The sequence below is a fragment of the Ascaphus truei genome, chromosome 2 (assembly GCF_040206685.1).
Source record: "Ascaphus truei isolate aAscTru1 chromosome 2, aAscTru1.hap1, whole genome shotgun sequence".
In the NCBI taxonomy this organism is placed as follows: Eukaryota; Metazoa; Chordata; class Amphibia; order Anura; family Ascaphidae; genus Ascaphus; species Ascaphus truei.
Genome location: NC_134484.1, coordinates 180,025,382 through 180,050,970, shown reverse-complemented (window position 1 = coordinate 180,050,970; position 25,589 = coordinate 180,025,382).

Here is a 25,589-nt window from a genome sequence, read left to right as displayed (position 1 = left end):
ATGTTGGGAAAAAAAAGTAACTTGAGGGTGCTGCCCCTCTTTCTCTTCCCTGTGCACGGGGAGTGCAGGGGCATTGTAGTTGTGGGTAAGGTTGTCTCCCCGCCTGTTGGGTCAACTGATTCATGAAGGAGTGCTGAATATTAATACTGTCTCACTCCTCTTCTTACCCTAAGATTTAATGTTGCGCACAGAAGAGGAATGGGACATTACTTATGAGCTCTCTATTGTTAAACAGCTAACCGGAGGGAGCAGGGAGAATCTCCGATTGGTGGCAGCAATGTCTGCCAAGGCCCAATAGGACATACTGGAGATTTTCTAGGGTCCGCAATGGACCAGTCTGACCCTGGTGCCCTGAAAGTTTTGCCCTGTTCGTGAACTTTAGCAAACATGTCTTACATCTCTATTAGTCTTATTGAAACCAACCGTATTTTGTTCTTTGATAAATCTGTATTGCAGCCCCTTCATAGAAATTAAAATATGTATTTTAATTATTAGCAAAGTATGTTACCTTACATATTCATTAAATTTGGCTTTTTGGCTTTCAGATCTATTGATGTGGTTTTCACTGCTCGCAAGGGTATTTGAGAGTCTGTGGAATGTTAAAGCCTTCATGGGGAAGAATAAGTAATTATGTGCACAAGATAATTTTATGTTGAAATCATAAAACTATTGAATTTCCTTCTTAGAATAGTCATTGCTACTTACAGCAACACACACATCTAAATCTAAATTTAAGAGATTGTAAAATATGATCTGTAAGTATGTGGAATGGATCATTTATTTTATGATCATGTGATTTAACCCATGTACTTTATGTCCTGCAGGGCAATATGTTTTGTATAATACATGCCCCTAGTAGGTCTACACCCCACTCCCAAACAGACATAACAAAGTGCAGGAAAATTAATGTAGGCACCTTTGTATAGCCTCCTACCACATGCCCACATATAATCCATCAATAACATGAGAGCCACGTGCTCTCACCTTAACAACTCACCCTACCATCCTGCAACTGTGCCTAGGTAAATCCCATATTTGTATACTGTCTCAATCACCTCTTGTTGTAATATTTGAATCCTGACTCCCTTCACCCCTTAATTAAATTCAGCTTTCACACCTATGCAGGGAACACCCTGTGTAGAAAAACCATCTGTTGTAATGTGCCTCACATTTGCTAATTAAGACTGCTGAACTTAACTGTCAGATGGCTTCTTAAGCCCATATAACCAAAGACATAGCTGCCCTAGCTGTCTGGAACCCATGTCCAAATAGTCCATTGTAAGTAGCAAGCAAACTAGAGTTTAAAAGGGCGTTCAAAAGGAGTGAACAAGTGGACAACACCTACTGGCCCTGATTCCTGGATTTGATATACGCTTGAAAGGAGGATACGATACTATCCTCTATCCCACTACTATCCCAGGACATACTTGAAAACGAGAGGTAACTCTCAATGTATTACTTCCTGGTAAAATATTTTATAAATAAATAAATAAATAAATCTATCCCAGACTGCATATCTCAGTACTTAACTATTGCTGTGATGCTGCCTTTACTATTTATATTTGCTATGGCCTCACCTGTTTTCAAATTATGCCCTTCTTTCTACCAGCCTCATGTCTCCAACACTATTCATATATCTCCATCTCTCCTTTCTTCGCCACTTCTAAGTTCACATGAACTACTTTCTTACCTGCGCCCTCCGTCACTACACAGCTATACCACCTGCACTAAAACACACCCCTACAAATCGTCCTCACATATTTTCTTTCTATCCATGCTTCTCCTCCTTGCTTCTGGGGATATCTCTCAAAATCCTGGCCCCTTCCTTATTTCTACATGCTCTCGTCCTCACCTGCCAAATGCAACTTCTACTCCTTCTGGTGTTAACCCCTCCAACCTCATACCCATCCCCTGCCACCCTCCCTCCTCTCTCCCATTCTCCTGTGCCCTTTGGAATGTTCGCTCCCTTTCTAGCAAGTTCCTCTCTGTGCATTTCTTCTTTCTCTCTCACTCTCTGCCCCTATTTGCTATAACTGAGACCTGACTCACTCCGTCTGATTCTGCGCTGGAAGCTGCCCTCTCTTACGGTGGCCTTTCATTCTGTCACACTCCATGCCCTGATGGCAGGGGTGGAGGCGTGGGGCTCCTGCTCTCCTCTCTCTTCTGTTACCAAACAATTTCTATTCCTCCCTCTCTTGCTTTTCCTTCCTTTGAGGCTCACACTGTCCAAATCTTCTCTCTTCTCCCTGTCCATGTGGCATTCATCTATCGCCCACCTACCTTTACTCATCGCCCTTCTGCCTTTCTCTCTCACTTTGAATCCTGGCTCTCTTTCTTTCTCTCCTCAGACTCCCCTATTCTTCTCCTTGGGAACTTCAATTGCCACATTGATGACACCTCTCTCCATTGGTCTTCCCGCTTTCTCTCTCTAACCTCTTCTCTTGGCCTTCAACAGTGGACTGCAGCCACCACCCATAAAGATGGCCACTACCTAGACCTGGTTTTCACTAAAACACCTTTCTCTCTCTGATTTCTCCATTTCCCCCTTTCCTCTCTCTGACCATCACCTCATCTAATTTTCTCTCTCTCGCTTCTCCCCTTCTCCATCTCCATCTACCCCTCATTTCTGCAGAAACCTGCAGTCTATTAACCTACAAGATTTTGATTCCACTTTATGCTCCTCCCTCTCCTCAGTTCTGCTACAGACCCTGACAACCTGGTCAAGAACTACATCTCTGCCTTAACCCCCTCTCTTGATCTACATGCCCCGCTTTCTCTCTACCGGCCTCGCCCTTCTAACCCCAGACCCTGGCTAAATTCCCACATGCGCATGCTGCATTCCTCCACTCGTTCCTCTAAACGGCTATGCAGGAAATCTCACACTCTTGCAGGCTTCCTTCACTACAAATTTATGCTATCCTGTTTCAACTCTGCCCTCTCTCAGGTTAAACAAACCTACTTTTCTTCACTAATCAACATGCACAAGTCTAACCCACGCTGACTCTTCTCTGTCTATGACTCTCTACTCAAACCACCCTCAGCTGTCTCTTCTTCTTCCTCCATCTCACCTCAGGACTTTTCTGACTATTTAAAGGAAAAGCTGGAATCCATATGTCAGAACATCCCCTCTGTTTCCTTCTCCCTCTTCCTTATACCTCTTCCTAACTCTCCTCCTGCCTTCCTTGACTATTTTTCTGCTGTCTCAAAGGAGGATGTGTCACTGCTGATCTACTCTTCTCCCCCTACCACTTGCTCTCTTGCCCCTATTCCCTCCCATCTCCTAAAACCCCTTGCTCCTACTATAATCCCTACGCTCACACACATTTTTAACTCTTCCCTCTACTCTGGTACCTTTTCCTTCTCCTTCAAACATGCAAAAGTTATACCATTACTCAAAAACAGCAAGCTTGACCCTACCTGTCTTTCTAACTATCGACATGTCTCCCTCCTGCTTTTTGCCTCTAAACTCTTGAACGTCTTGTATTCTCTCGCTTGCTCCACTTTTTCAACACCTATTCTCTCCTAGACCCTCTACAATCTGGCTTCCGCACTGCTCACTCGACTGAAACAGACCTCACTAAAATAACTAATGACCTCCATGCTGCCAAAGACAGAGGTCATTACATTCTGCTCATATGACTTGACCTCTCTGCAGCATTTGACACCATGGACCACCCTCTCCTCCTTAACGTTCTCCATACTCTTGGTATTCGTAACAAAGCTCTATCCTGGATCTCCTCTTACCACTCCCATCGTACTTTCAGTGTCTCTTCTGCTAACACATCCTCCTCCTCTATCGATCTCTCTTTGGGGGTACCTCAGGGTTCTGTCCTGGGACCTCTTCTCTTTTCTCTGTACACACTTTCTGTAGGTGACCTAATCACATCTCTTGGGTTAAAATATCACCTCTACAGTGGCGGCCAGCATAAATCAAATGCGGCTGCCTCCGCGGGTAATTTAAAGCCCCGTTCAGACGCGGGCTTTAATTTGTTTTTTTTGGCGCCGCAGGCGCTTCCATTTTTCAGCGCATTAGCACTGAATGGAGAAACGGGGCTGTGCGCAGTCGCAAGATGCGGCTGGCGCCCGGCCAATTCTGCCGCCAAAATTGAAATGGCAGGGAAAAATGCGGTCAAGCTTTAAATTTAGCTTGGCCGCAGCAGTATGCTGATGACACACACATTTACTTTTGAACCCCTGACCTTACTCCTGCTATACAGACCAAAGTTTCTGAATGTCTCTCTGCGATATCATCCTGGATGGCCCTCCGTCGACTTAAACTTAACATGGCAAAAACAGAGCTCCTCATACTTCCTCCTGGCCATACTACCTCCTTCCACATTACTGTTGGAAGTACTATCATTCACCCAGTAGCCCAAGCACGCTGCCTAGGGGTTACACTGGACTCCTCTCTCACATTCTCCTCTCACATTCAAAACGTATCTAAAACCTGTCGTTTTTTCCTCCGCAATATTACAAAGATACGCCCTTTCCTCTGTTGCTCGACTACTAAAACTCTAACTCAGGCCCTCATTCTCTCCCGTCTCGATTACTGTAACCTCCTGCTGTCCGGCCTTCCTGCCTCCCCTACAATCTATCCTAAACGTTGCTGCCAGAATCACTGTACTTTCTTCTAAATCTGTCTCAGCGTCTCCCCTGCTGAAATCACTCTCCAGGCTTCCTATCAAATCCCGCATCTTGCACTCAATTTTCATCCTAACTTTTAAAGCTTTACACTCTTCTGCCCGCCCCCCCCCCCACCCCTGCATCTCAGCCCTAATTTCTTAGTATGCACCATCCCAACTCTTGCGTTCTGCTCAAGGATTCCTTCTCTCTACCCCCTTTGTATCTAAAGCCCTCTGCCGTCTTAAACCTTTCTCACTTACTGCCCACACCTCTGGAATGCCCTTCCGCTCAATACTTGACTAGCACCCTCTCTATCTACCTTTAAGACCCACCTTAAGACACACTTGCTTTAAGCAGCATATGAATAGCACAGTGGCCAATAATATACACGATACATAAAGCTTGGCCCCCTTCAAAAACACTTACCAGAATGCCCTCCTACTGTCTCTGTACATTCTTCCTACCTACCAATTAGATTGTAAGTTCTTCGGAGCAGGGACTCCTCTTCCGAAATGTTACTTTTTTTTATTTTTTGTTATAACTTTCCTTTTTATTTGGGAATACAGAGCATACAAAATATCACCTCCCATTGACATCCAATACTGCATATCCCTTTTTTGTCAGAAAACGAAAACTTAGACATTTGACGATTGACAGACAAGACATACTACATATGAAGACCCACTAACGGGACAGACATGACTTACCGGACTGGGGGTACACTAGGGTGGGGGGGGACGTTGATGGGACCCTGGAAGCTGTATCCTTGATAGAACAACTCTGTATCTCCTGATATGGATTTTGCCACTTCTTGTGTGCTGTCTGGTCGACCCTACTCTAACCGCCTCTATGTCCCCGTCTGGGCTGGCCCATCAAAGGAGAACGCATCTGTTTTTATTAATGCAAGATTGTGGCGGTGTCTATCCCTGGGGTGTCAGCTTGGGCAATCCAAGGAGCCCATATTTTTAGAAATTTGGGGCCAGAGTCGTTGACCCAGCTTGTCAACTGCTCCATCTGGCATACATGCCAAATTCTATTCCTGATTTTGGGTATGGTTGTAATTTCTTATTGCTTCCACAATGCTGCGATCTCGCACCAAATGCATAACCAGTTTGTGTGTCGCCCTGGACACTCCCTGGGGCCGCCTGCTCACTAGGAACAGCCACGGGTCCAGGGGGATCTCCAAATCGAGAATCTGTTGTAACCACTCTCTGATAGCTTCCCAAATTGGGACCACGATCGGGCAGGACCACAGCATATGTTTCAGGTCAGCCACTTCCCCGCATTGTTTTGGGCAAAGCGGGGAGTATCCCTCAACACATTTAGATAATTTTGCTGGGGTATGATACCACCGCATTAGGACCTTATATGCGTTCTCCTTTAACGTAGCACATATTGAACTTTTAGCAGTTGCTTGAAATATGTGGTCCCATTCCTCATCCTCTAGGTTCTCGCCTAAATCCGTTTCCCACTGTCGCATGTATTTCAGTCGGGGAACGTCTGTTGTCGTTGGACAGATAACCTCCCTGTACATCTGAGAGGTTAGTCCCCTTTTGTCAGTTTCTCTTGAGCACAGCTGTTCGAAATTCGTGGGAATTTATTATAGAATGCCCTGACCTGGAAGAATCTAAATAATTCTGAGTTTGGCAGGTTTTTATCTGCCTTTAGCATGTCGAACGACTTGATACATTTCCTTCCTTCCAGGTCTTTCAATCGTGTGTACCCCGCTTGCGTCCAATTTACGAATTTGTCACCCAACATCCCTGGAGCAAAATCCGGGTTGCCCCACAGGGGGGTCATTAGTGACTGCTTGTTGTTAACTTAGCTTTAAATTTCAACGTCTCCCAGACCGCCAGTGAGTTCGCGATTGCACAGAGCAAATCAAATTTTTACATCATTTTGGAAGCCAAATTAGGTCGTGGAGCGCCACTGGCGCACAATTTCCTTTTCAAGGGCTACCCATCGTCTCTTAGCTGGGTTCGAATGCCACTGGACAATTTGGCATAATTGTGCCGCCTTGTAATATGCCAACAAGCAAGGTACCGAGAGCCCTCCTTTTGTCACTGGTTTTGTCAGTAAGCTTTTTGCAATTCGTGGGCTTTTTTTGTTCCAAATAAATTGGATGATGTGGGTCTGTAGGGCCAGGATCTCAGCCCGAACCAGCGGGATTGGTAGAGCTTGAAACAGATATAACATTTTGGGTAGTAAGTTCATTTTGACACTGTTAATCCTACCGAACCATGATATCCCATAGCCCGCCCATATCTGAGATCCTCCTTCAGTTTCCCCATCAATTTCGGGAAGTTAGCTTTGTATAGTGTATTGTATTCTTTTGTGATATAAACCCCTAGATATTTGATTGCGGAGGGCTGCCATTTAAAATTGAAGTTGAGTTCTATTAATTTTTCGATCGGCTTGCTTAAGTTGATGTTAAGAGCCTCCGACTTGGTCTGATTAATTTTAAACCCCGAGACCATGTTGAAGGTTCCCAAGATCTCAAAGACGTTGGGCAAGGAGGTAAGTGGTTTTGATAGCGTTAAGATCATATCGTCTGCGTATAACGCAACTTTATGTGTCTGCTCCCCACCTCGATCCCTGCTACATTTGGGCTTAATCTGATATGGGCTGCCAGGGGCTCTATACATAGGGCGAATAACAGAGGTGATAGGGGACACCCCTGGCGTGTCCCGCTACGGATATTAAACACTTCCGAGGGAAAACCCTGGTGTTTCACTCTTGCCGTAGGGCCATTGTAGAGGGCTAATATTGCCTCAAGGAGGCGCCCCCGAAGCCGAACGCCCCAAGCGTCTTTCTTAGATTGGGCCAATCAATTCTGCCGAATGCTTTTTCGGCATCCAGACTTAATATCATAGACGGGATATTCTTTTTTTTTGCCAGATCAATCAAATCAATAATCCGTCTAGTATTGTCTGCCGCCTGCCTGCCCCCAATAAAACCCACTTTGCCGGATGTATCAGCCCTGGAAGGACGATGCCCACCCTGTTCGCTATTAGTTTAGGGAAGATTTTGATATCAGAATTACTCAGGGATATAGGCCGGTAGCTCTTGTAGTCTGCCGGGTCCTTACCGGGTTTGTGGATCAGTGAAATGGACACCTGGAGCATCTGTGCCGGGAAGGGCTCCCCCACTAGTATCCAATTAAATAATTTTAGCAAGTGTGGAGCCAGGATCTTGTGATATTTTTTATAATATAAATTAGAAAAGCCATCCGGCCCAGGGGCTTTCGCTGTTTTAAGGGTCTTCATTACCTCTATTAATTTTTCCAAGGTGAAATCCCCTTGTAGTGCCTCCCTATCCTCCGTGCCCAAGGTCGGTAAGTTCGCCTCAGTGAGGAATTTCTCTAGCGTCTCTGCTGTTTTGTGACTGTGATTGACCTTATCTCCGTCATATAGTGTAGCATAATACTTTTTGAACACTTCCACTATCTGTCTAGGATTAGAGGTAAGGTCCCCCCCCCCCCCTGTGTTTTAATGGACGCAATACAGAAATTTGGAAGCTTGTTTCGGAGCTTATTGGCGAGTAAGGTATCTGGCTTGTTGGCTTTCTCATAGAATCTGCGCTTGGACCATGACAACTCCTTTTCGGTATGAGAGGATAGCACTAAATTAAGGGCTGCTTTAGGATCAGAAAGTTCATGCCACGTGTTCTGACTCTTATTAATGGAATGCTGTGCCGTAAGGTGTGCTAACTTCACCTGCAATTCCTTTATCTTTTTTGCTTTTTCTCTTTTTCTCTTACTGGCTATATTCATCAGTATTCCTCTGAGTGTAGCTTTATGAGCCTCCCAGAGTGTGGCATTTGATGGCACGCTACCTTCATTTTCCCTAAAGAATTCCTTATTCCGCTCTCCTATCTCCAGTGCGGTTGCGGGGGCTTTTAATAGGAGCTCGTTTAACTTCCAGTTTGCTCCAAGTCTGCTGAGCGGTGTTAAATTGCACCTCAGCTCTATTGGTGCGTGCTCTGACCATGAGATTCCATGAATCTCTGTATGGCCGATCACTGGGACCGCTCTATTAGACACTAGGAGGTAATCTATCCTACTGTATCGGTTATGAGGGTGGGAGAAAAAGGTATATTCGCGCGCGGCTGGGTGTTGTTTGCGCCAGGCGTCAATCAACTGGCAGTCCTGGAGGCCCTTTTGTAGTGTTAGTAGGTCCTGTTTGTGGGATGTGTTAGGTCTCGTGCATCTGTCTAAGTCTGGGTCTAAGGTGCGGTTGAGGTCTCCGGCCAAGAAAATACTCCCCTTTGCGACACTATGTAATTTATCGAAGAGATCGGTAAAGAATGTTGTGCCTTGTTCACAAGGGGTGTATACTGAGGCTAAAGTTAGCAGTTGGCCCTGAATTGAGCCGACCAGAATTAGAAATCTACCTTCTTTGTCAGAGTATTGTTTATCTATCGTTAACGCTAGCCTATTGTGTATTATAATTGCTACTCCTCGTTTTTTAGCATTGGCCGAGGCCAAATATATAGTTCTATAGCTTTTATCTAAGAATTTTGGGTGACTTTGCTTGTGAGAAGTGCGTTTCCTGTAAAAAGATAATGTCTGCTTTCTTGCGGCTATATTCTTTGAATGCAATTCTGCGCTTTGTGGGGCTATTAAACCCTTTCACATTATGGGAGATCATAACTAATTCGCTACTCATCTTGTATACAATAGGTGGCTGCTCCGATCTCAGGCTTCACTCTTATTCTTGCAACTGTTCCATTGGAGGTCTCGTCCACGTCCGTGGTTGCTCTTTGGATCATCCTGCCCCGTGGCTGCTGCTTGCTACAGAAGGGAAATGTTGACACAATAGGGGTGGGGGGGGGGGAGAAACATGTAGACAGACATAAAGAAACCATAACAATTGTGGTCTCAGGGCCTTGGACCCTGAGATCATCGCCCCTGGGTGAACTGTGTAGGGGACCCGACCTCTTTGGCGTCCCCCCCCCCCCTCCCGCACCGTTATCCCCTCCCAAGGGACTTTGCCGGTGACCTGGAACAACATCCTAATGTGAGGCTCATGCGGAGATCAGAGCAGGCCCAAACCTCGCCGCCCGTGTCCGCTCCTGCAATTATCTAACACAAACATGTAAAACGTTTTGAGTGCATTGTTCCCCCAGTCCCAGGCCTTGGCCTGCATGTTAGCTGGATAAAACACCCTCATCTTTCTGAAGCCCTACTGCGTCCCTTCTGTATCCGGATATGAGCCATGTGGGCGTTGTGTCTTGGGCGGTTCTTATGTGGGGACTGGACCTGGTCGTTTAGTTCTCCTGGGGAGTAGTTTATGGAAGCTTAAAGTTCCATCTTCCCATGGGAACATTTGTGTTTGCCACCCCCAGGAGAGCGCTGCACTATGGCACTGTGTATGGGTGTCCCCGCATGATATGATATTCTGTGCTACGCCTGGCTCTTTTGGAGCTACTGGGGGAATAACTTCTCCCACTCTCTTTTGGGAGCGCTCCTATATCTAATCCCTATCCTTTAGGACTCTGCCCCTCTACTCTCCCCGTTAACCCTCCTCTCACCTACCTATCTTCCACCTCTATCCTGTCACTTCCTTTTCCCCTCTCATCAACTTTACTCTACCTTCATCACATACTTCACCCTCATCCTTGACTCCAAGCCCCTCCTCCACTCCTTCATCTCGTCACTTTACCTCCATCTTCCCAACTCCCGATTCATCCAATAACGTGTCTGTTTCTGCTCTGTAATATACCTCCCCCTACCTTCTTATCAACCTACCTCTGACTTTTCACTCTGCCCTCAACTTCCCTTGAACTCATCTATTGCCTGCCTGCCCTCGCCAACCCTCAGTCTAGCGCGCTCAATGTCTCCTGTGGTTAGGCGTCATGAAACGGGGCTTTTATTGTACCCCAGATGTTCCGCTTCCTTGCTGTCCAGGCATGTACTGGGCCCCTTTGCGACCTGCCCGATGTTTTCCCCTATCAGTGTCTTGTGGGGCATTGCGGTGTGCTCCGGTTGGCCGTAGGGCTGTCTCCTGCCACTTCCCTGTCGTTACGTGGATGACGCGTGACTCCCTTCCGGCGCTGCTTCCTAATGCGTCCCGTATCCTCTGTCACCTCAAATATGGCTGCCCCACGGACCGCCCCATCCTGTGACATCCTTCCGCCACCGCCATCTTGGATAGGACGTCCCACCAGTGAAGATGTGTCTGCAGTTGCTCCTCCTGCCTGGAGGTTTTTCCCGCCCGGGCAGTGTTTCCCGCCTACCTGCCATCCTCGATCTGCATTTCACGGTGGGGGCCTCCACGGCGCCATCTTCGCGGCCATTCCATAACCACGAGGTAAGTTCATTTTATTTTATTTTACAGATATTTCTTCCGCATGGTTGGATTCCGTCGAGCAGCTCCGGTTTTCTTAGGGTGAACGATATAGGGGCTCCTGTATTGCCTGCTTGGGGGTTCGGTGCACTTTTAGAACTGGTTAAACGGCAAACTTTTAAACTTTTTTAACAACATAGGCAGTGGAATGTTGGCAACGCGGTCTCAGCCTTGGTCGGTCCCGGCTGTGGCCACATTTCCCACCGTGGTCCACGCTGGGTCCGGGGCCGGATCCACTGCTTCTCTTTCTGCGGGGGTCGTCTGCAACCCTAGTTTCTTCAGAAACCCATGCCCTTCTTCTGGGCCCCTTATGCTTATTGGGCGGCCATTGCGAATCACCATAAGGCCAAATGGAAATGTCCAGCGGTAACGAATCGCGTTATCCCGCAACACTTTTGTGATGGGCCACAGACTTCTGCGACGGGCCAATGTGGACGGGGCTATGTCCTGGAATACGGCAATTTTTGCTCCTTCAAACTCCAAGAGGGGTGCATTCCTGGCCCGCTGCAGCACCTCCTCTCTGGTTTTGTAATATTGCAGCCGCACTATAATATCCCGCGGTTGTTCGGACTGCTGCGGTCGGGAGCGCAATGCACGGTGGCATCGGTCCATGTGTAATCTGTCCTTTGGGGTTTCGGGGCAAAGATGTTCGAGCCATCATGTCACGAACCCCTCGGAGTCCCCAAAGCTTTCGGGGATCCCTTGCAGGCGCACGTTATTGCGGCGGCCTCTGTTTTCTGAGTCTTCCTGCCTTTTTTGAGCTCATTGATTTGGGCTTGCAGGTCTGCCGTTCGTTTTGTGTTTTTTTGGGTGGCTTTTATGTTGGCGTCCACTTGCACCTCTAGGTCCTGCGTCCGGGTCCCCAGGTTCCCAACCTCTTTGGCGAGTGCTCGTATCTCGGCTTCAAGTATCGATTTCAGGTCTGTGTAGAGCCTTTCGAAATCGCACCGATGTACCGGTAAAAGCCCCTGGTCCTCCTCCGCTTCTCCCTCCGATTCGGATCCTGTGCGGGAAGCAGGTGCCATTGTTGTAACTGCTCTGCGGGATCTTCCGTCCCCGAAACACTCGGGTAACCCCTTTTTTTCTGGGGGTCTTGGCTATCTTTTTCGACATCCTGACGTTGTTAGCGTGCGTGTGATCTTTTTTTAGACGTTTTTATCTGTTTTTGCCATTTTTCTGTATTGATTTATTAGAGCGTGGCACTGAGCTATTGAGTTAAGCTGCCATGCTCTTTACCCTCACGCATGCGCCTCCGAAATGTTACTTTTATGTCTGAAGCACTTATTCCCATGATCTGTTATTTGTATTTGTTATTTATATGATTGTCACGTATTACTACTGTGAAGCGCTATGTACATTAATAGAGCAATATAAATAAAGACATACATACGTACATAATACATACATACATACATACATACATACATACATACATACATACCATAGTTACTTGCCTCAGTGCCAACTTGACCACCGATTGTAAATAATTGGAGAAGGAGGGCCATCCACAGGGTCAAGAAACCCCTACATTGGCTTCAGGCTCGGGGCTACCAAGAGTGAATGTAAAGGGGCAGTACTGGCTAGAACAAAAGTAAAGCAAGGACAGAGACATGTTTAATCGGGTAAATGTGACTGATTGAATATGTCTATTAAAATTGTTTTCTGACACTTCCATGTTAAACAAATGCTTTGAGGTTTTACAATACCTCTTGGTGAAACGGTGTTTGCCAGTCATCAAAATTGTTATCTTAGCTTTGTGTATTTATTACCTTTGTGTTGTCTATACATCATTGCTTGTCTGATTAATTTTAATGTTAATTATCCTATTAAAGGTTAAGTTTTAACGATCACATCAATTCACTTTATTCTTGATTTGAGTGCTGTACTACAGGGGCTCTTTTCTTGCCTTGGCAAGCTTTTGGCTTTATTGTAGATTTCTCACTCCTCCTAGCACCTCATCAACCCCTCATTAGACTGTAGCAAAAGCTTCCCATTCCTCCCCCCATCCTCCCTTTCCCTTAGTTGTTTTAGTTTTTTTTTTATTTACAACGGAAGTATAGTGCCATCATTAGTCAAACAGATAAACAGAAGTAGTGGATATGCTTGGTTTCAGTATCCCGGACAGAAAGCCATACACATTCATTTTTACCAAGATAGAAATAAGTAAAAACCGTTAGACTGCTCATTTGTTTTTGTTTATTAAATGACCAGCTATGATGAACACTCCTTTTAAAGAAACAGTCCAATTTAAGAGCTCTGAAAGGGACACATTTAATAGGTTAAATTCAGCTGACTGGAAATGTTGTTGTTTGTCTATCCATTGTTTGTATAGTAATTGCAAAGCATTAGTCAAACAGATAAACATAAGGAGCTTATATGTTTGAATTAAACAGACAGAGAAAAAGGGGGTATTTATTTTAATTGTTACAAGATGCAAATAAGTATACAGTTATTTTCAAGGTGATTGATTTTTGTCTAAGGAAAATGATTACACTGATAAGTTGTTTACACATTTTTTAATCTGCTACATGGACCTGCACCTTATTGAAGCCACATATGAACTGCCAGTTTTAAATGATGTAGCCAGGTCCCCCTTTGGGCTCCCCTCAGCTTTCGACTTTCCTCCGCTGCAGCTGGGGAAAGTGCGACTAGGCAGGGTGGTTGCGCTGGGTGACTGGGTTGCCGGGAGGTTCGCGGCGCCCTTGACAGCAGGGGCTGCCATGTTGAATTGGCCACCATGTGCAGAAGCACTCGCACATGTGCAGAAGATATTCCGAGTAGTGGCAGGCATCTTGCTCCACCTCGTGCAAGCGCAGGAGCTAATATAGCCATGGCCATTACACCCAAAGCCCCGCAGGGGAACTAGAAGCCCCAGCAGCCCCTGGGGCGAAGACCACATGGCGCGCAATAGCCAATAGGGCTGACAGGATCTCGGCAACCTAGAAAGATACATTGTGCACGCTTCAGTGACCACGCCAGTCGGATCCAGGGCATAGAAGGGGAAGGTAGGGTCTGAGTGTCAATGGTACTCAGACTAGGCAAGAGACCCCAAACCCTCTTAGGTCCCAGATAGGCCCCACTCACGTGTAGGTTGTTGCTGCTTCAGCGAAAGGCCCCAGATAGGGACATTTCCCCAGTAGCCGGATAGTGATAGGCATTAGTGAAGACACCGTGTGGTGATCCGCGGCCTGTTGTCTGGGACCAGACCACCAACGCACAGAGACTCTTAAAGGTGGGACCCTCCTACCGGACACCACCCAACACAGAGGTGGATGCCATTGCGGACGGTGACGTTGCTGGATCAGCGGATCCCTATCGCTAAGTCGACCTAACCAAGTACTGGAGTACTCGGCAGGTACCTCAACCAAGTGCACCAACAATTCACGGGGTAGCGCTAGTCCATACACTTTGGGTGGGCCTGAGATTGGGAGAAGGACATCAGGGTATGGGTGCCTTGCACCCAATGTACTTTGAGGACACTCCATGGGTGTACTGTATGCCGTGACATATACACATATACTGTGTTACAGGGTACTGTGATATATGTTCAGTAAAGGTTGTTATTATCTACGTGTGTGGGTATTACTGTTTACATTGTTTCTGTGAGGGTCTTATCCTGCTAAGTTGGGATCCCTCTCAGGTGGAGGCGCTGCACCGAAGCGAAAACATTATCACCCCAAGCTCCCAGTGGCGGAGGAATACTTTTATGCGAAAATTCAAATTTAAGCAAAACTTTACACAAAATAAAGGGACTTAATGGACTCAACATGGAAACATATCACACGGTTGGGCATTATACTAAAAATGGAAAACATATTAGAATTGGCAATTAAATGTTCAATTCGCAATGATTTCCTTAGATATACAGTATAATTACTTACCATGTTTTATTAAACGAAAAATCCTTTACTGCAGAAAAGGTTAACAATAACAGATAATATTGCCTATGATTTAGTGTACATATCTCTGATTGTGCAACAAAGGCAGCTGAAATTTGGACTGTGATGAAGCCCATCACTCTACAACCCTGGGGCTGCACAAATTAGGTTATTCCAAACAGTACAATGAGATGTGCATATTAATGGAACATATACAAACAGATGAGAGAGAAAAAAAATAAGTGCCTCCACTGGGAACTGACCCCAGGCTGCTTGGAATTACGTTCCAAATGAACTACCATCTTATTTTTTCTCCAGTGCACAGCCTGGTACTCTACTGATTATTACATTATAACACACAGAAGCAAGTGATGTGCATATTAATGGAATATATTGAAAGGGACAATAGTGAAAGAAGCATATCTCAGCTGTGGTATGAATCTAGGATGTTCAAAATAACATTAAGTATTCATGCAGGTCTTTTCTATATGATATGATGCAATTATCTGTTGGGGGATCCTACATTAAATGTCAGCAATCTTAAGAGAGGAGCAAGTGTACTAAAACTAGATGACCTCTGTTTCATTTTCAGCAGTTACACTTGTTTCTTTTTATTTCTTCTTTTCCATTATATTTTCTTTCTCTACAATATGTTTAATTAAAAGACACACAGCACCGGTTTTTTTTTTTTTAAAAGAAAATTGATATAGAAAATCTCCATCTTGAACTGGTGAGTGGCACATACAACAGTACAAGTTCAATTTCTGCATTAGTCATACAAATGCTGTGTGATGTCCCAGCTTATGTACAGATTAGGCAGGCAGTTACTGTACCACTTCCGTTAATGCTGGCACGATATTAAAAAGTAGCACTACTGAAAACAAGGGTTAAGGAGCCAACATGCTTGTTATTTACCAGGTTATTGTGTGTGTTATTTTGCATTACCGGGGATAATAATGTCTGCCATGTCTGTAGCTGTAATTCTTCCTTTCGCCATTCCTATGGAAGCTGCTATGCAATTCCACCAATGAAATCCTAAAATTCCACTTACAGTTACATATTTTTTTTGCTTTGCAATTGATAAGTGCTCCATGGACACAAATTATTACATGTTAATATAACCCAGCTATGAATGTTTCCATTTACTTTTCTTAGCTCCCACCTAAAGCACTTATCTATTTCCCATATTTCTTATGATTGAGAAGCTAATTCTGTCTTGGGATCTGAGTATGTTGACAGAGCAGTGTGTTTTGCATTTTTGTTGTGTAATTTTGTTTAACCCTTTTAAAGACAAACAAATGCATTTACATCAAATAAATATGTTTGTATTACATCTCATTATTTGACTTTATTTATGTTTTTGTGAACACTAGTAGCTTGCATTATTGCTTATGTGAGTAGGTTTCTATCTTTTGAGTTTCCCTTTTTCTTTCTCCTACCATGTCCCATTTCAGAATTTCCCCAATTTTTGCAAATGTTTTCTAATAAGAAAAGATAACACTACACAATTCTAAATATTCTGTACACTTGGATGGAAGACAAATTAATTTACTGTTGGGAAATGCTCTATGTTATACCACCTTGCAGGATGAGCGAGTAAACCGAATAGGACAAAGATTCATAACACGGAATGAAACACGAGGAAAACTAAATTTGAAACGCCATAAAGTTGTGGATTTTGTCATCAAATTGTCTTAGTATTGTCAAACGTCAGTTAAAAACGGTAACGTCTGAGCAATTTACTTCTCACATTATTGTGTGGTATTATACAAGCCTACAAATAAGCATATTGTCAATTGACAGTCGAGACAGAAAGGCGGCTATTGTCTCTCACAGTGATCAAGTACTTTCCTGAAGTCAAACTAAAAATGTAAATACTGAATACCACTTCAATTCTCACATTATTGGGACTTGAAAAGAAATCCGGTTATTATGTTAACACAAACTATAACAAAAACTTCCATGTAACAATCTCATTAGAAACAATCTGTCCAAACGTTGAAAAACAAAAAACAACTCACAAAAACATACTATGATCAAGTTATACTGTACAATTCAAAAATAGAAAATCTCTCTCTCCAGTGGACTTGTGGAGAAAGTTATTCAAATTTATTTACAGAATTACAAGCAATTCATGTACTTTTCGGTCCCCTCATGGAGATTTTTCAAGATATAATAGCATTGATACCTGTCTGCTAAATATATCCAGCCAGCCATCAGGGGAACCACATAAGGGAAAGGGACTGGAAAAATGGTGCTAAGAGCCCAAGTGCAACTGTTGCAAGGCAATTCTCTTAACAATGTGTGCTAACTGTGATACAACAATAGAATAATACTGATTATGACTGTACATAATGATACATATCTCACTTGAAAATAATACATTTAAATCAGAGTAAGGACAAATCGCAGTGTACAGTATTTATTGTATATGAAATGAAGCATTAAGTAAAATGTATATTAGAATATATACACTCATTGTATTATACGACTGTTCTAAAGTCCAAGTGACTCACCATCAAATATGAATACGCTATTATTCTAACAACTATGCTCAAATATCGATGAGAAAAGATACAGCTTCGCTGTGGACTGCTGACTGCTGACAAAAGTTGTTGACCCACAAGAGCGAAAATTGCATATAAAGCAATACCTAACATAGTTAACAAGAGATCAACAGTGCATTGAACTCTTGGTACCATTTTTCCTGTGTCCTCCTAGTTTTTTCCCCCTAAACGTTTCCCCTGGCGTCTGGTGGGCATATTTAGCACAAAATTATCACTGCTATTTTATCTTGAAAAATGTCCATGTGGGGACCAAAACTAGACAATTGCCCCGGGGAGGCTGCGGGGGGCCAGCCCAGCGCTGGCAGTTGGGCCTGACCTCTGGCCAGGCCCCAGCTGTCCCGGGACTGCCAGCTCAGCATCCAACTGCCTGGCCCCAGCTTTCCCCCCTGCAGCAGACACCTCCACTGCTGTTGCGGCCTTCAGGTGCAGTGCCTACACGGGAGGGTCGGCGGCTGGAAAGGTGATGTTCCAGGGAGTATTGTGCAGGGGGAGGGATGTGATGTGCTGGAAGGGGGGGTGGTTTGTGCAGGGGAGTGATGTGCAGGGGGGATGGGATGTGATGTGCATGGGAGTATTGTGTGTGTGTGTGATGTGCAGGGGGGATGTGATGTGCAGGTGGGGATGTGATGTGTAGGAAGGGGGATGTGATGTTCAGGAAGGGGGGATGGGATGTGCATGAAGGAGAGATAGGATGTGCAGATGGGAGTGATGTGCAGGGAGGATGGGATGTGCAAGGGAGTTTGTGCGTGTGTCTCCGTGTGTGTGTTAATGTGTGTGTGTGTCCATTAGCAATAAAGCTTTGGGGGGGGCGGGCAGGGGGAGAATCCAGCTTAGCTATTTAAAAACTAGAGCCACACTCAGACCGCATTATAAGCGATCCGTGTTGTAGCGGATCGTGCTATAACAGGGTTGAGCTGTACATTTGAATTTGAAATTCTTCACATGTCCACTGGGGTGCCAGTTTTGTATTTTAAATTTGTACACAATATCAACCAGATATGTGGACTGATGTGCACCCGTGGCAGGATCAAATAAGTTCTACTTGAAATTGTGAGTGCTCCTTTTTTTGTGAACCGTTTTACTGACATTGTGAATACCATGGGAAACTAACTAAAAATCTATTGCACAGGAGCAAAAAAGGAACACTCACAATTTCAAGTAGAACCTATTTGATCCTGCCATGGGTGCACGTCAGTCCACATATATTATATATCAACCAGTATATAGAGATCATTAACATCATCTGAAGAGATTATATAAAGAAAGAAAAAAATGTATTGGTAACAATAATTGAAAAAAAATGGAGGAATTAATATGTCTGGAGTGAAAAATGTATCAGTATATACAGTACATATCCAAAGAACTACTCGGAGTCTGATCATGTATGTACATCTACATTGACACTCCCCCTGTCTGTTTCTCCACTCCCCCCTCTCTGTTTGTGTTCCCCCCCTGCACAGCTCTGTCCCCCCCTACAGTGTTCTACACACACACACACAGGGTCCCCCACACACACTGTCCCCCCCACACACTGTCGTCCCCCCCCACACACACATTGTCCCCATTCACACACACACACTGTCGTCGTCCCCCACACACATACACTGCCCCCCCACACACACACACACTGTCGTCCTTCCCACCACAGACAGACTGTGTCCCCGCCCCACACACACTATCCCCCCCCCACACACACACACTGTCTCCCCCACACACACACTGCCCCCCCTACACATTTCCCCCCACAAACACACACTGTGGTCCCCCCCACATACACACTGCCCCCCACACACACTGTCATTCCCCCCCACACACACTGTCGTTCCCCCCCACACACACTGCCCCCCCCCCACACACACACACTGTCCCCCCCCAACACACACTGTCTGCCCCACCCACTGTTACACCGGTGCTGCCCGCAGACCAGACCCGTCCCCTGAGCTGAAGGAGGAAGTGGTAATACACGCACCCGCAGCAAAGGGAGCGTGTCCGGAGTGTGGTATGAAGCGTTGCCAGGCCAGATGTAGTAAGGTGGACAATACTTGCCGGTACCAGTTGTAGAGATAGAGTGAAGGATGCCTCGCCAAAGTCAGGGAGTGGAGAGTGAAGATAGGTCGTTGTCCAAGCCGTGTTCAAGGGGTTGCCAGAGTGAGCGTTGTCCAAGGAATGCCGAGATCGAGAGCCAGAGGGGGTAGTCGTACAAGCCACGTCAGAACCTGTGAAAACACTGAGAGAATCCAGAAGTGCTTCCATACAGAGACTATGTCGAGCAAAGACTGAGAGCAGAGAGGAGCTAGATAAAGCAGGAAGGTCCAATTAGGAATGGAGGCGGGACAGGAAGAGCTTCAGGGAGACACTGCAGATTGGTGCAGGCATAACAGGCCAGGTGAGTCTTGTTGGTAACCTGAGTATGCCTGTGCAGTGTGCGGGGACGGAGCCTGCGGTCCGGGTGATGGGAAGAAGAGTGTGCAGACTGAGCGTGCTCCGTAGCTCGTGTACGCGCGTGAACCGAGCCAGTGGATGGTGCAGGTGTGCGTGCAGGTGTGCGTGCAGGAGGATGTGGGCGCGCCCGGCGCTGAACAGAGGAATCGCTGAGGGGAGTGATCCCGCGATGGCGGCAGGGGCGAGGAGCCGTGGAGGCCGGTAAGGCAGGTTTGTTTTGTGCGTCCAGGGACTCCCTGCAGAAAGGGGGTGCTTTGTGTGGGGAGCGTGGAGAACGCCGATTCCTGACAGTACCCCCCGCTTCAGGAATGGCCTCAGGACGATCCAAGAACGGTTTCTCTGGAAACTTTTTCCTGAAGGACTTAAGAAGGACCAGGGCATGAATGTCCTTTGAAGGTACCCAGGATCTCTCTTCAGGGCCAAAGCCCTTCCACTGCACCAAGAACTGGAGCTGACCCCTGGATAGGCGAGAATCCAAAAGAGAGTGAAATTCATATTCCTCGTTATTTTGTACAGTAATGGGATCCGGTTTACGAGTCTGATCCAGAAAGAAGTGACTGGAAATAAATGGTTTTAAGAGGGACACATGAAAGACATTGGGAATTTTCTTACTGGGTGGTAGTTGGAGCCGGTATGCCACGGGATTGATTTGTTCGCAAATAGGGAAGGGACCCAGGAACTTAGGTGCCAGTTTAGGAGATGGTACCTTGAGGTGGATATTCTTAGAGGAGATCCATACCAAATCCCCTGGTTTGTAACTGGGCGCCGAACGACGACGACGATCGGCCTGTAGTTTCGATCTGCGGGAGGAGTTGAGAAGGGTAGACTGAATCCTGGACCATGAGGTTTGGAGGGAAGAAATGCGTTCATCTACGGCTGGCACTCCAGAAGGGATGTTGGGGATGGGAAGACAGGGAGGATGGAACCCATCATTTATAAAGAAGGGTGACTCCCGGGTGGACTAGTTTTTGGCAGAATTGACGGCATACTCTGCCCAAGAGAGGAGTTGAGCCCAATCATCCTGGAAATCGGATATGAAACATCTCGGGTACTTCTCCAGGGATTGATTGATTCTCTCCGTTTGTCCATTGGACTGAGGATGATAGGTGGAAGAGAAAGAAGAAGAGATGCCCAATCTCTTTGTGAAAGCTCTCCAAAATTTGGATACGAACTGAGAACCTCTGTCAGAAACAATGGACGAAGGGATCCCATGAATCCGGAAAATCTGCTCCATAAAGATATCAGCAAGGGCGGGGGAGGTGGGTAATCCTTTAAGTGGAATGAAATGGGACATCTTCGAGAACCTGTCCACGACCACCAAGATAGTGTTCATTCCTCTGGACCTGGGCAACTCCACGATGAAGTCCATCGAAATGTGGGACCAGAGGCGGTCGGGAACTGGAAGGGGTAACAGAAAACCCTGAGGCTTTTGACGGAGAGTCTTGCTTTGAGCGCACGTGGGACAGGCGCGGGTAAACTCCAGAATATCTTGAGACATCCTTGGACACCAGAAATTCCGACGAATGAGATCAGTAGTCTTCTTAAAACCTGGATGACCTGCAGATCTAGAGAAGTGACCCCAAGACAGGACCTCTGGAACAAATTTGGAAGGTACAAAGAGTTTGTTGTCGGGAACGACCAAGTCCTTGGGAATGCGTCTCTGGGAGTGCAAAATCTTGTCAAGATTCTTGAAAGAAGATGTGGCGAGAATCCTCTCATGCGGAAAGATAGTCTCCAAAGATTCCTCTGGCTTCTCTTCAGAAGAATGTATACGGGAGAGTGCGTCTGCCTTTACGTTCTTGGTCCCGGGGATATAGGAAAGGTGAAAATCGAATTGAGAAAAAAAAGAGCCCAACGAGCCTGTCGTGGACTAAGGCGTCGAGCGTTCTCTATGTAAAGAAGGTTCTTGTGGTCCGTGAGAATAATAAACGGCTCTTTCGACCCCTTCAGCAGGTGTCTCCACTCTTGAAGAGCCATCTTCACAGCCAGAAGTTCCCTGTTACCCAAGTCATAGTTCCTCTCAGCAGACGAGAATTTCTTGGAAAAATATGCACAGGGATGTAACTTATCTTGGGGCGTGGGTCTCTGAGAAAGAACGGCACAAGCGCCACAATCAGAAGCGTCGACCTCCACGACGAAGGGAAGTTCAATGTTGGGATGACGGAGAATAGGTACGGATATAAAGGCTTCCTTGAGTGTCTCGAAGGCGGAGATGGCCTCAGATGACCAAGCAGAAGGATCAGCTCCTTTTTTGGTGAGCGCAGTAAGGGGTGCCACAATGGTAGAAAAACTCTGTATAAACTTACGATAATAATTAGCGAACCCTAAAAAACGTTGTATGGCCTTGAGAGACTTGGGTTTTGGCCATTCAGTGACTGCTTGAAGTTTACCGGAGTCCATCATAAAGCCCTCATCGGAAATAATGTACCCCAGGAACGGAGTAGAGGTCTGATGAAAGGTGCACTTCTCCAGTTTGGCGTACAAATGGTGTTCACGGAGACGGGAAAGGATGTAGGAGGTGTGGCGTATATGGTCCTGGAGATCTTTGGAAAAAATCAGGATATCATCCAAGTATACAATAACAAAAATATTGAGTACCTTACGAAAGACGTCGTTGATGAAATCCTGGAAGACAGCGGGAGCATTACATAAGCCGAAAGGCATTACCAGATATTCGTAGTGTCCACTACGCGTGTTGAAGGCCGTCTTCCATTCATCCCCCTTCCTGATGCGCACCAAGTTATAGGCACCACGTAGATCCAACTTGGAAAAAATCTTGGCCCCCTGTAATTTATCGAACAGTTCGGTAATAAGAGGAAGGGGGTAAGATTTTTAATTGTTATGTGGTTTAAACCCCTGTAGTCGATGCAAGGCCTCAATGACCCGTCCTTTTTCTTGACGAAGAAAAACCGAGCCCCTGCTGGGGAATTGGAGTGACGAATAAAGCCTTTCTTGAGATTCTCCTGGATATATTCATCCATAGCGTGAGATTCTGGTAACTACAAGGGGTAGGTCTTGGACTTGGGTAGGGAGTAACCTGGAACTAGGTCGATCGGACAATCGTATGTCCTGTGTGGCGGCAAGAGGTCTGACTGTACCTTATTGAAAACGTCCCGGAATTGATGGTAAATGGAAGGTAGAATAACTTCGGGAACAGAGGTATTGGCCAGCAGTTGATGAGTCTCGTCTGACCTCGGCCTCCAGGAAATGGGAGCAGAGGAAGTTCAGTCAATGAGAGGATTGTTAAGCTGTAGTCAAGGAAGGCCAAGGGTGATGGGTATCCCAGGAGCGTGAATGGCATGGAGAACTAAAATCTCCTTGTGCAGATGTGAGGACAGAAGCAAGGGAGCCGTCTCTAAGGAGATGTGGGCCGGGGTAAGAGGACGTCCATCGATACCGACGAGTGCGATGGGAACCTTCTTTCTCACGAGTGGTATGCGGTTTAACCTGGCGAATTCAAGATCCACGAAGTTTCCTCCAGCTCCTGAGTCAATGAAAGCGGCGGTAGAAGTCTTGAACTTATTGCCTGAAAGGGAGACTGGAAATGTAAGTTTCTTAGGGAGTTCACCTTTAGAAAGGGGACGTGGAGACATTACACCCAGAGAGAGCCCCTCTGTACTCACTGGGTGTTCCCGTTTCCCGGACGCCGTGGACACTCCCGAACTAGATGTTCCATGGATCCGCAGTAGAAACACAATCCCCCGGCGTGGCGGAACTGCCGTATCGTTGTGCGGATGCGTTGTACCCCCAATTGCATTGGCTCTGGCAACTCCAGTGCAGGACGAAGACGTATGGTAGCACTTGGGGGAGCAGGAGTGTTGCTGGGAGTACTGGAGAATGGAACTTGAAAGTTATGGAAGCGAGTGCGCTGACGCTCAGAGCGGCGTACCTGGATACGTTGATCCACTCGGACAGCCAAATCAATGAGGACCTCCAATTGATCCGGCCGGGATTGGCGAGAGAGTTCGTCCTTGATGGGATCTGCCAGGCCTTGCCAGAATACGGAGACAAGAGCCTCTTGTCCCCAGTTAGTCTCGGCTGCTAGAGTCCGGAATTCCACAGCATACTGTGTCACCATCCGCCGTCCCTGAGTGATCTGGAGGAGAGAAACAGATGCCATCTCCCGACGAGCGGGAGAATCGAATACTCGTTGAAACTCGGCTTTAAATGCCGGGTAATCTTGGGTAAGGTCAGAACGTCGCTCCCAAACCGGGGAAGCCCAAGCCAGGGCGCTGCCGGTGAGGAGGTTATAAATGTAGGCTACCTTCTTGCGATCAGTATTGTAGATATGGGGGGCCATTTCAAACTGCACCTCACACTGGTTTAGGAAACCCCTACAATCTTGCGGTTCACCTGCATAAGGCTTGGGGGGAGGAATCCTTACATCTGAGCTGCTAACTGCGCTTGCGGAGTGGGGGGTTACATCTGGCGGGGTCGTGGTCGGTACCCTGTCTGAGAATACTGCGACCTGGCGTGTAAGTGCCACAATTTGATCCGCCATGGCCTGGTTTTGCTGACGCAGATTGGAGAGAAACTGTTCAAGTTCGGTCTGGTCTGCGTCTTGTGTGCTCGACATAATGTTACGCCGGTGCTGCCCGCAGACCAGACTCGTCCCCTGAGCTGAAGGGGGAAGTGGTAATACATGCACCCGCAGCAAAGGGAGCGTGTCCGGAGTGTGGTATGAAGCGTTGCCAGGCCAGGTGTAGTAAGGTGGACAATACTTGCCGGTACCAGTTGTAGAGATAGAGTGAAGGATGCCTCGCCGAAGTCAGGGAGTGGAGAGTGGAGATAGGTCGTTGTCCAAGCCGTGTTCAAGGGGTTGCCAGAGTGAGCGTTGTCCAAGGAATGCCGAGATCGAGAGCCAGAGGGGGTAGTCGTACAAGCCGCATCAGAACCTGTGAAAACACTGAGAGAATCCAGAAGTACTTCCATACAGAGACTATGTCGAGCAAAGACTGAGAGCAGAGAGGAGCTAGATAAAGCAGGAAGGTCCAATTAGGACAGAGGCGGGACAGGAAGAGCTACAGGGAGACACTGCAGATTGGTGCAGGCATAACAGGCCAGGTGAGTCTTGTTGGTAACCTGAGTATGCCTGTGCAGTGTGCGGGGGCGGAGCCTGAGGTCCGGGGGACGGGAAGAAGAGTGTGCAGACTGAGCGTGCTCTGTAACTCGTGTATGCACGTGAACCGAGCCAGTGGATGGTGCAGGTGTGCGTGCAGGAGGACGTGGGCGCGCCCGGCGCTGAGCAGAGGAATCGCCGAGGGGAGTGATCCCGCAACGGCGGCAGGGGCGAGGAGCCATGGAGGCCGGTAAGGCAGGTTTGTTTTGTGTGTCCAGGGACTCCCTGCAGGAAGGGGGTGCTTTGTGTGGGGAGCGTGGAGAACGCCGATTCCTGACACCCACACACTGTCCGTCCCCCCACACACACACACACTTTGTCCCCCCCCCCACACACACACAAAGCCCCCTCCCCTTTTACAGGACCATAAAGCCCCCTCCCTTGTATTCTTCCGAAGGTACGGACCACAAAGCCCCCTGCCCTCTGCCAGGATGCACAGCACCGCTACTCTCTCCCGCGCTCCTCTGATTGTCACGCGCCTAGCCCTTCTCTGCTCTCCCTCCTCCCATCCGGGGAGCGCTGCACATGCGCCCCCTCTCTGCACCTGTGAGCGCGAGCCACCGGGAAGCTTGCAGCAGGGAAGGTGCAGGGCCTGTCCGGCTGAGGGGGGAGA